Raw genomic sequence first — 17,154 nt, forward strand, 5'->3', positions numbered from 1 at the left:
TAGATTTTTGAATATATTGCCACGTCTGTGAGCTTTTTCGCTGTCGTAGGTTGGAGTATGCAATTTTTTTTGTTGCAGATGTTTCTTGTTCAAGTGTGCTATACGTGTTTGTGTTCTATGTGTTTATGTTCATGTTCTGTCTGCTTGTGTTCTTGTGTTGGTGCTTATTCGTTAGTCTTTGTGTGCTGGATGTCTCTTTCGTAATTATACACACACGAGAGCAAATATGAAGAAAAAGTAAGAGTCAACCAAAAGATGAATAGGTTTTATAGTACGGCCCGTAAATTCAGCGTCAGTCAATACACTCGAAGCGTGAATGAGCAACTCGAAACAAATACATGAATAATGAAGTGCTGTCGTGGGAGATCGGAAAAGTCGATGTAGATAAATTTCCTTTACCACAGTAGTCGATACCAATGTTTATAAAAATTCTCGGCGCTAATTTACATCTGAATTATTAGATACCTGTGATCACGTATAAGAAAGGTATTCAGCATGTGTTGTTATTAATAAAAGAACTTGTTTTGAGCTATAGTCGAGCACAACACCTATCTCTAACATATAGTAAGAAAGGTCTGTTATCACATCATATATTTAAAAATGAAGGAAGTAATAAAAAAAACAGCGGAATTAATGATTCATGTAAAAGTTTGTGTCTTTTATATTGTCTGTTACATACGTTATGTGTAATCAATATGTTCATAAACCGTCAAAATTTTGTTAACGATGATTCACACTAAACGCAATTGTTCGGTAATTAGTTATCAGTTTCTTGGTTCTGATAATGTAGTTACTTGTGTTAAAACATTTCATTTAAAAAAAATATCGTAAAATTACATTTCCTTGGTAGGTATTACCAAAAATTTCTGTACATTTGGAAGTTATTACCATTAATGTTGTCGTACCTTAACTGAAACCACCTTTTCTTCGTGTATGAAAGAAAAATTTTCTTTTTGAAATAATAATTTCCTTCAAACGTTATTCACGAAAAAATCTTTCGCATTATGGAATAGAATACTTTTTTATAACACTGAATGGGTTTTGAATAGCCGATACCGTATTGTTGTAACACTAATTCTCAGTTTTCTAAAAATGCACACTTAAAGCCGCACTTCTGTCAAAATTAATGTACTAACCATGAAACTATTGAAATTAAAAAAAAGTTTCTGTTTCGAGAAAATTCACTTTGGAAATGAGAGAAGGTAAATGTCGGCTCGATGTGCCAGATCTGGGAGTCTGTATTTAGCTTTCGACCTATGCCGGAGACCAAGATGGAGCATAGCTCGGGCCGCAACTTTGTGTTAAAAAGACACCGTGCCCGACTGAAGGTCTGGCTGCAATTTTCTCGACGCACCAGCCACTTTTAAGCGAAAACCGAACATACTTCCTATGAGAACAATGTACGGAAGTCTTGCGACCTGCCACTTGATTGGTGTTTCTCCTGTAAATTTCCATAATTATTTTTAAAAAAGTGGAACGTAACACCTGCTGTCGTGAATGGCTGAGCCAATATGATCACATTGACGTAATTTCGTGCTTGTATTCGTCAGGTTTAGCAGCTTCCTGTAATTGTGTTAAGTCGCGTTTGTCGCATGAGAGAGAAATTTTGAAAATTCAGGAGGAAGAAATTTCTCAGTAACTCACCTCACACGTCTCTGTTAGGAGGGGGCAGTTTCACCTCCTGACATCATTATTTTGAAAAATAAATATGAATGCGTGATGGCTATTCTTCTGAATATGTCCGAAAGATATTCATTCGAACACGTTCAAAAGAACAGAGACCACACATTCGTGTGGACTGTAAGCGATTGAGCTCGATGGGCAACGAATCCACATCCTTCAGTGGGGATGCACGTTTACGTTCGACCTCCAGCGGCAATCTAAAGTGAGCGAGAATGCTCGTGGGCGAGGAACTGCACATAAGTGGCGGTAGGTAAGAGCCTGTGGATTGACTGGGAGGCGTGCCGAAGTAGTCCCCCCAAGTGCGGTGAACACTGTGTCCGGATGGCGCAGTGGTAAACGCAAGTGCCAAGCTGGCAGGAGATCAAGTGTTCGAATCCCGATCCAGCACACATTTTCACTCGTCGCTGCTGATTCCGCATGAAGTCCCAATGAAGCTGATATAAATAATTCGTTCCCTTTCTTTTCCTTTCTACCTCTCCACCCTCAGTTTAAACAATAAAAAAATATGTGCCAGAAAAGGTTCAAATAACGGAATAAATAGCCCCATTATTCCAAGTGACCAGTCTCCGAGGTCTCCAAGATACTGCGCCAATGACTTTGTCATTCACCTACTAATTGAAAGATACTATGCATCCCATAAATCGTCTACAGAAATTGTGTCGTGAAGAGCTGATGTCAGATAAATGAATGAGGAAAGTGATACGAAATGCATTTCAATCACCACATAAAAAATCCTACCTTAGAGAACTGGCAGGAAGCCAGAGCGAAATACACATAAAACACATTTTATTTGTAACTATTTCTTCACAACGGTAATTAAGTTGTGCAGGTATGCTGAAGACTTAGGTCTAAAACGAAGTTACGTTCCTGCAATCATCATGTATTTATAAAGAGACAAATAATTGAAAAACGTTGGGAAGTCGGCATAGAACCACCATTAGCATTTCTTATTTTGAGAAAGGCTTTGATAACGTAAAAAGACCCCTTTTGCTGAAAATATTGGAGGTAAAAGGTTTTCCTAAACATCTTCTTAATACCATAAAGAATCTATAGGTCAATACAAAAACAGTTGCAAGCTCAGGTTCGAAAACGGTACTACACTCCTGGATATTGAAATAAGAACACCGTGAATTCATTGTCCCAGGAAGGGGAAACTTTATTGACACATTCCTGGGGTCACATACATCACATGATCACACTGACAGAACCACAGGCACATACACACAGGCAACAGAGCATGCACAATGTCGGCACTAGTACAGTGTATATCCACATTTCGCAGCAGTGCAGGCTGCTATTCTCCAATGGAGACGATCGTAGAGATGCTGGATGTAGTCCTGTGGAACGGCTTGCCATGCCATTTCCACCTGGCGCCTCAGTTGGACCAGCGTTCGTGCTGGACGTGCAGACCGCGTGAGACGACGCTTCATCCAGTCCCAAACATGCTCAATGGGGGACAGATCCGGAGATCTTGCTGGCCAGGGTAGTTGACTTACACCTTCTAGAGCACGTTGGGTGGCACGGGATACATGCGGACGTGCATTGTCCTGTTGGAACAGCAAGTTCCCTTGCCGGTCTAGGAATGGTAGAACGATGGGTTCGATGACGGTTTGGATGTAGCGTGCACTATTCAGTGTCCCCTCGACGATCACCAGTGGTGTACGGCCAGTGTAGGAGATCGCTCCCCACACCATGATGCCGGGTGTTGGCCCTGTGTGCCTCGGTCGTATGCAGTCCTGATTGTGGCGCTCACCTGCACGGCGCCAAACACGCATACGACCATCACTGGCACCAAGGCAGAAGCGACTCTCATCGCTGAAGGCGACACGTCTCCATTCGTCCCTCCATTCACGCCTGTCGCGACACCACTGGAGGCGGGCTGCACGATGTTGGGGCGTGAGCGGAAGACGGCCTAACGGTGTGCGGGACCGTAGCCCAGCTTCATGGAGACGGTTGCGAATGGTCCTCGCCGATACCCCAGGAGCAACAGTGTCCCTAATTTGCTGGGAAGTGGCGGTGCGGTCCCCTACGGCACTGCGTAGGATCCTACAGTCTTGGCGTGCATCCGTGCGTCGCTGCGGTCCGGTCCCAGGTCGACGGGCACGTGCACCTTCCGCCGACCACTGGCGACAACATCGATGTACTGTGGAGACCTCACGCCCCACGTGTTGAGCAATTCGGCGGTACGTCCACCCGGCCTCCCGCATGCCCACTATACGCCCTCGCTCAAAGTCCGTCAACTGCACATACGATTCACGTCCACGCTGTCGCGACATGCTACCAGTGTTAAAGACTGCGATGGAGCTCCGTATGCCACGGCAAACTGGCTGACACTGACGGCGGCGGTGCACAAATGCTGCGCAGCTAGCGCCATTCGACGGCCAACACCGCGGTTCCTGGTGTGTCCGCTGTGCCGTGCGTGTGATCATTGCTTGTACAGCCCTCTCGCAGTGTCCGGAGCAAGTATGGTGGGTCTGACACACCGGTGTCAATGTGTTCTTTTTTCCATTTCCAGGAGTGTATTATAATAAATGAAAGTGTTTAACCAGGGTGCTGTTATCACCCACATCATAGACAATCTAGTTATGAATGGAAAAATGAAATATTGCTGGCAATTAATATAGGTTATAACGCAACATTAAATACTCTGCTATATGCTGATGACCAGATAGTTACAGGTACATAGGAAACAGAAGATAATTTACAAAGAGCGGTGTATAGATTGAGCCAAAACGCCGTATCATACAACGCAACTACATCTTCAAATAAAGCAAAGATAATGACTTTCAAAGGAAAGAATCAAGTCAGGTCGAAAAAAAATAAATGAGAAAAGTTTAGAACACATATCCCACTTCAGTTATCTAGGATGTAATGTTGGTTTTAATTATGACGAAGACGTTGAGAAGAAAGTCAATAAATATCCAAGTATCTGTGGAACAATTGGAAGAACTTTGAGAAGAAAAACAAGAAAAGAAACACAAATTGAATGTTATAAAGTTTTGGCTGTACCTACTCCTGTATGTGGTTCCGAATCATGCACAGTAACTAAATAAATAAATATAAATGTGTAGAGGTTCAAATGGTTCAAATGGCTCTGAGCACTATGGGACTCAACTTCTGAGGTTATTAGCCCCCTAGAACTTAGAACTAGTTAAACCTAACTAACCTAAGGACAACACACACATCAATACCCGAGGCAGGATTCGAACCTACGATCTTAGTGGTCTCGCGGTTCCAACTGCAGCGCCTAGAACCGCACGGCCACTTCGGCCGGCATTTATAGAGGTAGCAGACATGACGAGAGAGGACGAGAAAGACTGAAATGGGAGGATTATCTTGACAGAATGACAGGAAACACATTGGTAACGGAGACAAAAGAGAGAAATAGGTTGACCTCGTAAGAGATGGATGGATGGATGTCTAGGCGCTCAGTCCGGAGCCGCGTGACTGCTACGGTCGCAGGTTCGAATCCTTCCTCGGGCATGGATGTGTGTGATGTCCTTCGATTGGTTAGGTTTAAGTAGTTCTAAGTTCTAGGGGACTGATGACCACAGATGTTAAGTCCCATAGTGCTCAGAGCCATTTGAACCATTTTTTGATGGATGGATGACAGAGACTGAAGCAAGTGATCTCACGACCTAGTACTTGGAAGCAGATGATTATGATGACGATGCTGTTTTGCTTAACGCTTAGCTCTGTTTGCTAGTGCCTGGACTAGATCCTTACAGCAGCCACATTGGTTCGGCTGCCTGCGTCACGGGCGTCAGACGAGGGAGACGGCCGGTGCAGCGCCGGCTGCTGTGGGTGCAGCCAGTGACGTCACGCGGTGCCAGTCAGCTGTGGCCGCAGGGCGGCTGCTTTACGACGCGCTCGCGCCTCAAGGTCGCGGGCCCTCTCCGGATGGCCCGTTTTATGGCGTGTCGCACCCCCTCCTGCTCTTCCTATCTCTTAGCCTGAAGACGGGCAGACAGACAGAGAGAGAAACGCTGGCCGACATTCTGCCGCGTTCCGCCGTGCCATAAACCAATGGGGCGTCGCTTGCAGAGCGGAGTGCCTCGTCTGGTTCAAGGGCGCGGCCCCAATAATTCCGACTCGTGCCGAGTGTCGCAGCTAAGCGTCTGGGGCTGCGCAGACGCACCTAGGGAACAGTGCGATTTGCTCTCGCTCAGCTCTGCCGTACACTGCCCAAATAGCCTCGTCCTCAAGTTGGTTGACCATCAGAACTCGTTCAGAAAACACTTTACCTTCGGGTACTGTTCAGAAGCCTCTTATAAGGGGAGGGCCTCACATATGGATCACCGCTTTTGACCAAGTTTTGCAAGGACGTTCTGTACTGAAAATAGAGACATATGGTTTCGACTTGTTGACACTACGTCATCATCATGAGAATTTCATTACTGTGAGCCCTGTAGGAACTTAGAGAACGCATAGCTTCCATTGATTTCCATTATGCTACAGCTTTTCTCTTTTCACTGTAACCCACGTTACTTTATTTCTCTTTGAGATCTTCATTAACCTGGTATGTGGTCTGTCCATCTCTTCGTAGGCTGATGAATCTGTCTAGTTCCTGGTATCTCCCTCTTCAAATACTGTCGTGTAGTTCGAGTCGAGTGCATTCGCTTCACATGACCTAACCACTTGAATTTTGCAGCCCTCATTCTGTCCTTTATGGTCAACGTCACATGCAGGTCGCTCGTTACATACTCGTTCCTGACTCTCTCTGTCTGTCTCTCCCCCTTTTTTTTTAGAGCTGACATAACGAGCTTGGTTTCACGTGTCTGTATCTGACCACCTTCCCTTTCTCTTACGTATTTACGACACAGGTCTCTACATTATTATAAAGTAGGAGACCCAAATTTTGTCACCTTACAGTACATTAGGCCTGTATAAGACCTGAGAGGTTACAGAAAAAGGCTACAGATTGTTATATATATTCCTGAACTTAAGCTCCACTTGAAGGTTATGACCCGTGCTCTCTCCCAACTATGCGTTTTCGTGAACTTCGCTGTCTATCTGTGTTTGGTTTCCCGCACTTGTCGCGGTTACGTTTTGGTTATTCTTCCTTCTACGTGTGGCAGCAGTGATATCTATCGATATTTGCGCCGTGTACCATCTTTGGTTTGGTGCATATAGTTTCCGGCAACGGGGGTCTGGGGTGAGTTGGTCGGTTGTTGCGGACGAGGTAAGTTCTCCGCGCGGTGCAGTCGGCTGGGGCCGCTGGCAGTCCCTGCGCAGTGTCCGAGTGTGTGTGGAGCTGTCCGATCGCTACGAGCTTCGTGGTTCGCCTACTCACGATGTTAAAGTTGAGTAGTGGTTTCAACTATCCGAGCCACGTCTATTCATGTTGTGGTGATTCGCTTCGGCGGTTTGCTGTTGGGGAGGTTTTCCGGCGAGCAACACCGAGTGGTTCTACTGCTGAGATTTAGCCGCCATGCTGTGCACTTAGCTATTTTGGTAAACTACGATTTGACTGCACCGGTGGAATTTTCTGTCTTGTGGGCGTTTGTGTTCCGGTTACCTGCCGTGGCCAAGAACGTAATTTCAGGCAGCGTCCTTTCCTCACCTGTTGTCGCTGTCGAACATGGTGTGTAATTTTACAGCTAATACGTACTCCATTTTAGATCATCACGTTTGTAACATTGCCAGTTGGGGTTCTTATGTACTGATTGAAGGGAAGCAGGGTGTTGTGTCGGTCGGTCCGTGGCTGCCCCCTGGTTGGGTTCCGACGGATCAAGTGTAGTTGGGCTCACCACCCGTCTCGCCTAAGTGAACGAGGGCAGACCGACCTCCCTGGAGGCTTCTGAGTGCCACCGGTGTTTAATTATCGGTTGTCACCTATTTTAAATTTTAGGCTTGTGGTTAATGTTTGTTCCTTAAAATTTTGCAAAATTAATTTTAAAATTTACCATTCAAGCTTAAACACATCGGCCTTCTGCCTTTAAAGATTATGGTAACATATTTTGAAATTTTGAAGTTTGATTGTGGCCCTCAGCTATTGGTATTGCACCTTGCATATGTTGTTTGTTTAAATTATTTTATTGTTATCTGAATTCGATTTTTATCTTGTTAATTTATAAGATTTCTTGTTGTGAAACATGCTGGCCTTCTGCCTTTAAACGTCTATGTTAATATATTCTGAAGTTTTGAAATTTAATTGTGCCCCTCAGCCATATGTGTTGCGCCTTGTATATGCTGCCTTTTGGATTTTAAATTATTTTATTTCTATCTTAATTGAATTTTTGATTTTTTAAGATTTCTTGTTGGCCTTCTGCCTTTAAAGGTCTATGGTAATATATTCTAAAACTTTGGAAATAAATTGTGGCCCTCAGCCATTTGTATTGCACTTTGGGTATGTTGTTTCCAGGCACTTTCAATATTATCAATCACTTGAATGTCATGAATGAACATGTCTTTTCATGTTTTTTCAGCCTTCCACAGATGTGCACCATATCTCTATGTAGATAAACAGCATGTTTCATGGCAACAAAGTTATCATTTCGTGCAGCGAATCAATTTCTATCTCACTTGAGTTTTCCCATATCAAAACAATTAAAGTAATTTTTATACATGACAAATAAAATTAGTGTGTTATACAGTTCCAAATTTAGTTCCCATGGCGAAATTAGGAACTGCAACGGAGAAAAAATCACAAACATCACCAGATGTTCTGCTTCGGCAACATAGCCCAATAATAGTCACCCAGCTTTTCAATCGCTAAAGTTAATTTCCTTTCTACCTCTATAACGATTACACACCAGAAATTACAAAACACGACTGAAATACAGCCCAATATTTGAACAGAAATCACCGCTCGCATTAGGGATTGCAGGCTGTTCAGTTGACTGCTGCACTCACTCACCGCAGAAGAAGAAGGAAAAAGAAGGAAAAAGAAATTCCTTCGTTCAAGCAAGCTACATGTGCTCAACACTACAAACTGTCTGAGCAATGCAGTAGACGGAGGTCGCACATGTACGCACAGCTAAAAGTTTGTTACCATATGAGATACGCGAAATTTCTGGACGAACGAAATTAGGAGTGGGAACGATATTAGGGCCACTTACCTTAGGCCTTGATTGACAGGTTTTATACGTGGTCCGATTAACACTTAAAGGGATTCCTTTGTCCCAGATTAGATTTCGTACCTGGTGGAATAAGCTGGATCCTCTTGCTTTAAACCGTCTAGGGTCGAACTTTCAACACTGGGTAAGACACTACCGAGATAACTGAAACATTTCACACATTCAACCTTCTGTCCTTCCATTATGATCGTACAAGGTGCGGTGTGTCCTACTCATCTTCATTGCCTTTGTCTTGCCCGTACTGACAGTCAACTTGAATTCTATGTATGTTTACAAGAGAGGATAGTCAGCCGCTAAATAACTGTTCAAATACATAGTGAAACCAGTTGTTATTTATTTTGCACAATGCGCTACTAGTTTCGGTCAATGAACATTATCAAGCTTAGCCAAAAACGAGTAAATCAGACCATTAGTGATAACACGGCTTACAGGAGGCATATGAGGTTAAACAGTACTTCACTTACAGGCAAAAAGGCAGGAAAGTTACACCGTAATTTGAACAAATGTAATTTGCTCTTTTAAGCCCACATAGTACTTCAAAAATTATCACAAGCATAAGTGTGTACGATACCTTTCGTCAAGAAGTAATTCCACATCGACAGCTAGTAACACACTGACAGATGTAACTAGGTCAGACAATCAAGCATACAGTCAAAGTCAGTGGCATGTCTAAGACAAAACTATAATATATCCTAGCAATTGCTACATCAGTTTACTAAGTGCTACATCATAATCTTTGGTTCCAAGTAATCACTGAACATTAGTGAGCTAGATAGTGAAATTCCATACATACAAATGTAATACATCAAGCAATTCCACACTGGCGAACATTCTAATCTAAAATATATCAAAACTACTGAAAATAAACCAGCTCACATCGTAGAAAACCATTTAATAATACCGGTACACCAGGTAAAGCCACAATCGCGAAATTGTTTTTACTAGGGAACGTAGTAATAAGTCATCTAGGACATACAACTGGGCTAGGATATTGTTATGTTAACAGATAAATACCAAAATAGCGTATAGTAGTCATTCAACATCATTCACAAAATGATGCATTATAAAATCTCATGTGTAGTGTGAATAAAAGGAAAGCCAACCTTACACACTATCATATACGAAAATACGAGTTGTAACAGAAACATGCAGTCCTCTTGAATGTAGGGATTAAAACTTTATCACGCTTTTATTTCCACATACCTGATGGAAGATTTGGTGCGTGCTGGATGTGTTTGTGTGTATGTGTGTGTGTGTGGGGGGGGGGGGGACTTACTAATAACCAGAAATTTTTTGATGAAAAATGACAACACACAAATTAAAACTTTAATGCACTGTTAATTCCACGTATACAATGGAAGATCCAAGTGAGGGGGGGGGGGGAGGTGGAGGGAGTGGAGAGGGGGAACTGTACTGAATAGTAGAAACTTTTTATGACTGTGAGTAAAGAACACACTACAGTGAAAGCAGGAGGAAAAGGTGCTAATATATTTTTCCTAAACAGGGGGTTGGAAGAAAGAGGGACGATCATTTGACAGAACAATAGGGGTAAACAATTGAGTACTCTTACAGCTTAAATAGTGACATCAATTACTTAATTTCATACAGACTGTAACAAGGTAGAACCAGAAGGAAGGAGGGGGACAGGGAGATCTTTTTATCAGAATTACACACCTCCTCTAGGATTTCCTGGCCAAGACCTAACCAAATAAAACCATGCAAGACAGGAACCCCCCCATGAACCATGGAACTTGCCATTGGTGGGGAAGCTTGCGTGCCTCAAAGATACAGATAGCCGTACCGTAGGTGCAACCACAATGGAGGGGTATCTGTTGAGAGGCCAGACAAACGTGTGGTTCCTGAAGAGGGCCATCAGCCTTTTCAATAGTTGCAGGGGCAACAGTCTGGATCATTGACTGACAGGCTTTGTAACGCTAACGAAATCCGCCTTGCTGTTGTGGTACTGCGAACGGCTGAAAGCAAGGGGAAACTACAGCGGTAATATTTCCCGCGGGCATGCAGCTTTACTGTATGATCAAATGATGATAGCGTCCTCTTGGGTAAAATATTCCGCAGGTAAAATAGTCCTCCATTCGGATCTCCGGGCGGGGACTACTCAAGAGGACGTCGTTATCAGGAGAAAGAAAACTGGCGTTCTACGGATCGGAGCGTGGAATGTCAGATCCCTTAATCGGGCAGGTAGGTTAGAAAATTTAAAAAGGGAAATGGATAGGTTAAAGTTAGATATAGTGGGAATTAGTGAAGTTCGGTGGCAGGAGGAACAAGACTTCTGGTCAGGTGACTACAGGGTTATAAACACAAAGTCAAATAGGGGTAATGCAGGAGTAGGTTTAATAATGAATAGGAAAATAGGAATGCGGGTAAGCTACTACAAACAGCATAGTGAACGCATTATTGTGGCCAAGATAGATACGAAGCCCACACCTACTACAGTAGTACAAGTTTATATGCCAACTAGCTCTTCAGATGACGAAGAAATTGAAGAAATGTATGATGAAATAAAAGAAATTATTCAGGTAGTGAAGAGAGACGAAAATTTAATAGTCATGGGTGACTGGAATTCAACAGTAGGAAAAGGAAGAGAAGGAACGTAGTAGGTGAATAAGGATTAGGGCTAAGAAATGAAAGAGGAAGCAACCTGGTAGAAATCTGCACAGAGCTTAACTAAATCATAGCTAACACTTGGTTCAAGACTCATGAAAGAAGGTTGTATACATGGAAGAACCCTGGAGATACTAAGAGGTTTCAGACATATTATATAATGGTTTTATTTTATTTATCGTATCCAAGACATCACCATTTTACAGAAAAAATTATATTACAATGCAAGAGAAGCAGTTATAGTACAATAATACATGGTTATAAGGTAAATTAACTACAATAATATAGGAAAGTATGTAACATATAATGATAAGCGCTAAGGATGCGAAACAGAGCGATTTTCATATCCCACGTGAAGCCCAATACACTGCAGCTTGAATAGCCTTGTCATTTGCTTCAAATAGGTCTTGAGTCGAACACGGGTTGTTTAGTTTCCTGCAGACCAGTAGGTGTTGTGGGTCTTGCTGTTCTCCACACTCGCAGGGCTCGTCTGCACTGATGTAGCCCCATTTTTCCAAGTTTGCTCTGCATCTTAATACGCCTGTTCGTAGTCTATTCAAGGCTTTCCAGGTCGTATATGGGAGTTCAGAGCCAGCTGTGGGTTCTTCCCTGGGGCTATTCCCTGGTCTTTCTGGGTCCACATTGTATCACAGCTCTTCTCGTCGTGCTCTAGGCGATAAAAGAATTGCTTCAGTTGTTCGTAGGAAACTCGTCCTTGATTTAAGTCGGCGAGTTTGAAGATTGTATCCGAACATTGGATGCTTGGGATCTGTCTCCTGTTTATGTTTCTCGATTTCTGCGGCAGTCCTTCTTCTGATGTCTGGCGGGGCTATGCCCATGAGGTGGTACAGCTGCTTTGTGGGAGTTGGGCGGAGGCATCCTGTCACGATGCGTCCAGTCTCATTCAATGCTATATTTACTTGTTCAGCGTGGGTGGAATTTTGCCAAACGGGTGCCGAGTACTCCGCAGTGGAGAAACATAAAGCTAAAGCTGACGTGCGGAGAACTGTAGGTTGCGCTCCCCATCTGCTATTTGTTACCTTGCGGATGATGTTGTTCCTGGCACTCACTTTCATCTTTGTGGCCAAACAGTGTTCCTTGTAGGTGAGAGCACGGTCAAGTTTAATCCCAAGATATTTTGGTGTGTCGCAGTGAGATAGATGTTGTCCCTTCCAGCTTATGTTGAGTTTCCTCCTTGCTTCCTTATTACGTAGGTGAAAAGCACAGATCTGGGTTTTTCTGGGTTTGGTTTGAGGTGGTTATTATCATAATAGTCACCCAGCTTTTCAATCGCTCAACTTAATTTACTTTCTACATCTTCAAAGGTTTTTCCCTGGATGGCAACGACTGTATCGTCTGCATAGATGATGGAGCGAGCGTTCATGCTCATCGGTTGGTCATTGGTATAAATATTATACAGCAATGGGGCGAGGACGCTACCTTGAGGTAGGCCATTTTTCTGGGTCCGCCATCGGCTCTTCTTCGACTGCAGCGTGACATAATACCGTCTATTCTGCAACAGGCACTTGATGAATTGCGCCGTTAGTTAGTCTTTTGTGGTGTTATATATTTTTGATATTAACTTAGTGTGGTTTATGGTGTCGTAAGCTGCTGTAAGGTCGATAGAGGCTGCACCTGTAATTTGTTTCCGGTCGTATCCATCTTCTATGTACTGTGTAAGGTTGAGGATTTGTCCACAGCATGACCTTCCTGGGCGGAATCCTGCTTGCTCTTTAATTATATTCTTGTCTACATGTTCTGAGATGCGGTTAAGTATCATTCTTTCTAAGACTTTATAGAGCTGACAGAGCAGGAAGATAGGCCGAAAATTTTTAGAGTCTGTGGGGTTTTTTCCAGGTTTTGGTAGAGCTACTATATTTGCCTTCCGCCAAGTCTTGGGATTTTCATTTCAAGAACACATTTGTTCATCATATCTAGTAACCACCGTCTGGTAACAGGTCCGAACATTTTTATTTGTTCTGGGCGTAGATCATCTATGCCAGCGGCTTTATTAATTTTCATTATGGAGATGGAATCTTCTAATTCTTTCAGAGTAAAGGGGGTGCCTAGGTGGTCTTTTTCTTGAGTGCCTCTCTGTAGTTTCTTTCTTGGGTGCTTCCTGTTGGTTTTACCATTAAGTAGAAGTTGATTTGCTATTTGATTTGGTGTGACCTTGTACAAATTTTGTGTATTAGATGAGGGGTCATTTTTGATGTTTTTAAGGAGTTGCCAGGCCTTTCGGCTATTCTGTTTCATGTCTAGGTTTGTGATTAGATTACATCATTTCATTGTTCTTGAGGCTGATATGGCCTGGAGGAGTTCTTTTCCCGCCATAGTTGTTTCCTCTGAAAAAGGGTTTTCCTCGAAGAGCTGTTGGTAATGTTCTAGAAGAACCTTTGAGTTTCCGTCAAGTCCAGGGATATAACTAGTTCTGCAGCCTCGGGGGATATTTCTTCGGGAGACAGTTTTAGCTAATTCAAGGAAAGTGTCATATTTTTCCGGGCTAGCATCAAGGTTCTGCACCTCTTTGTCAAGTTCTTCAGAGAATTTATCCCATAGGGCATGTTTAAAATTAAAACGTCTTTGGAAATGGGTGGTTGCTGGTTTAACAACTGCTTCGACCAGACATAATATAGCTCGGTGCTGTGTATGTGGGAGGGGTTCTCCCACATCCTTCCTGGTTTGATGTGCTACGTTTTCGCTGACAAAGATGTTATCTGGATTGTATCCACGGTTCCACCTGCTGGTTTTGAAAGAATATGGAAGTTTGGGGTCGTGTATTAATTTAAGGCCAGTTGAGTCTGCCCCGGTTTCTAGGTCGTCCCCACTTTTGTCTGTGTGCCTGTACCCCCAGGCTGATCCATGACAGTTGAAGTCGCCCATTGCTATTTTCGTTGGTTGTGAGTCGAAGTTGGTTGGTTCACTGAATCTGAACTCCCTGCTCGGTGGCTTATATATAGACGTCACAGTGCAGGACTGTAGCTCTACAGTCAAGATTTCGATGTCTTCTTGAGATGTCAGTTCTGCAGATATAATACCTAAGACCATTTTGGCGAAGATTGCGCTGCCATATTGCTCGTGTGGTCTTTCAATTATTAATTTCATTCCATGGATCTTTGGTCTTCTATTTGTGGGGCCAATGTGGGTCTCTTGGATTAGTAAGAGATCACAGTTGTGAGTTTTACATGCTACAGTAAGTAGCACTTCTTTCTCGTGAGAGAGCCCTTCAATGTTTATGGACATTATATTTAGTGCTGGATTTGATAAAAGCCTTTTTGTGGTGTCTTGGTGTTGAAAGGATTGGCCGTTAGGCACAGGCCTAACGTTGCCCAGGGTACGCCCGATTGTTGTCATGATCTTCGGGGAGGCTCCTTTCGTGTACCCCTATATAATGGTAAGACAGAGATAAAAAGGAACCAGGTTTTAAATTGTAAGACATTTCCAGGAGCAGATGTGGACTCTGACCACAATCTATTGGTTACGAACTGTAGATTAAAATTGAAAAAACTGCAAAAAGGTAGGCATTTAAGGAGATGCGACCTGGATAAACTGAAAGAACCAGAGGTTGTACAGAGTTTCAGGGAGAGGATAAGGAAACATTTGACAGGAATATAGGAAAGAAATACTGTAGAAGAAGAATGGGTAGCTTTGAGGGATGAAATAGTAAAGGCAGCAGAGGATCAAGTAGGTAAAAATACAAGGGTTAGTAGAAATCCTTGGATAGCAGAAGAGATAGATGAAAGGAGAAAATATAAAAATGCAGTAAATGAAGCAGGCAAAAAGGAATACAAACTTCTCAAAAATGAGATCGACAGAAGTGTAAATTGGCTAAGCAGCGATGGCTAGAGGACCAATGTAAGGATGTAGAGGCTTATCTCACGAGGGGTAATGTAGATACTGCCTACAGGAAAATTAGAGAGACCTTTGGAGAAACGAGAACCACTTGCATGAATATCAAGAGCTCAGATGGAAACCCAGTTCTAAGCAAAGAGCCGGCCGAGGTGACCAAGCGGTTAAAGGCGCTACAGTCTGGAACCGCGCGACCGCTACGGTCGCAGGTTCGAATCCTGCCTCGGGCATGGATGTGTGTAATGTCCTTAGGTTAGTTAGGTTTAAGTAGTTCTAAGTTCTAGGGGACTGATGACCTTAGAAGTTAAGTCCCATAGTGCTCAGAGCCATTTGAACCATTTGAACTCGTGATCTGTATCACTTATATGGATATGGTGTCTGTTCTTTTGGACATGTCCGTCTAGAACGGAATTAGAATTATGGGCGTCGACATATATCAACGGAGACAGGTGAAAATGAGTGCCCCAACCAGGACTCGAACCCGGGATCTCCTGCTTACATGGCAGACGCTCTATCCATCTGAGCCACCGAGGGCACGGAGGATAGCGCGACTACAGGGACTATCTCGCGCACGCCTCCCGCGAGACCCACATTCTCACCTTGTATGTCCACACACTACATTCGTAGCGTCCCAACCCAATCATCACTCGTGGAAGACATTCTTACCAAGTCCTGTAAGAGTAATGAGTGTGTTGGGGTGGGACACTACGAATGTATGTGTGGACATACAAGGTGAGAATGTGGGTCTCGCGGGAGGCGTGCGCGAGATAGTTCAAAATGGCTCTGAGCACTATGGGACTTAACTGCTGTGGTCATCAGTCCCCTAGAACTTAGAACTACTTAAACCTAACTAACCTAAGGACATCACACACATCCATGCCCGAGGCAGGATTCGAACCTGCGACCGTAGCAGTCGCGCGTTTCCAGACTGTAGCGCCTTTAACCGCTTGGCCACTCCGGCCGGCTCGCGAGATAGTCCCTGCAGTCGCACTATTCTCTGTGCCCTCGGTGGCTCAGATGCATAGAGCGTCTGCCATGTAAGCAGGAGATCCCAGGTTCGAGTCTCGGTCGGGGCACACATTTTCACCTGTCCCCGTTGATACATGTCAACGCCCATGGGCGGCTGAAGGTATTAATATAATTCTAATTTCGTATCAGTAACAATCCTGACTTACATCGGTGGTCCGACAAAAACCCACAATGCGTCGCAGTGGCACGATTTGTGGAACACCTCTCTGTCAGTGTGTAGTGTGGTATTGTAGACAACTAGCTGATTCGCCCTTTCAGGTTACCGAATCGTCTTACAATGCTCTGATACTTTGATTTCCCTGAGAACGAGTTAGCAAGCTGTTCCTCTGGCTACAAGGACGGATATGTTGTCCCAGCATGACGGGTCTACCACACATTCACCAGGTGGCGCATCATCGAAACCTAACATTCATCGGAATATGGATCGGTGAAAAGGTTCACGTTTCATGGCCACGAAGGTCCGCGCAACTTACCCCTTTGGATTTTTGCCTGTGGGCAGGGCTGAGAAGCGAAATTACGAAGAAACAGTAAACAAAAGAGACAAAGTGATCGTTTGGATGATCAACACAGCTGTTCCTATAAAAGCACGGCCAAGACGAACTCAGAAGAGTAAAATGCGGTATTTTCAAAAGAATTCGAAAGTGCATTGAAGACGGTGGTGGAACTTACGAACATCTATTTTGAACTTAATCATTTGATTTTCTCTTAACACCTTCTTTGAGTATTTGTATCTCTGTGATCAATTAAAATCCAGCGAATTTTATATGAAACGTTTTATTCGTAATGGTCAATACTCCAATCTCCTGAAGTATTTACGATTCCTTCCAATATATCCTGCATATGATCGTTCAGAGTTAAGCTGGACCAAGTCAATGAGATTCGATGTTGCGAG

General features: G+C 43.6%; 1 non-coding gene across 1 annotated transcript; it reads right to left on the minus strand.

Moving 5' to 3' along the window:
* Positions 1-15,693: 15,693 nt before the first annotated feature.
* Trnat-ugu (transfer RNA threonine (anticodon UGU)) lies at positions 15,694-15,768 on the minus strand. Its single transcript has one exon. It is a non-coding gene; the product is annotated as a tRNA-Thr (tRNA).
* Positions 15,769-17,154: the final 1,386 nt, after the last annotated feature.

Source organism: Schistocerca cancellata, chromosome 12 (assembly GCF_023864275.1).
Source record: "Schistocerca cancellata isolate TAMUIC-IGC-003103 chromosome 12, iqSchCanc2.1, whole genome shotgun sequence".
Classification (NCBI taxonomy): Eukaryota; Metazoa; Arthropoda; class Insecta; order Orthoptera; family Acrididae; genus Schistocerca; species Schistocerca cancellata.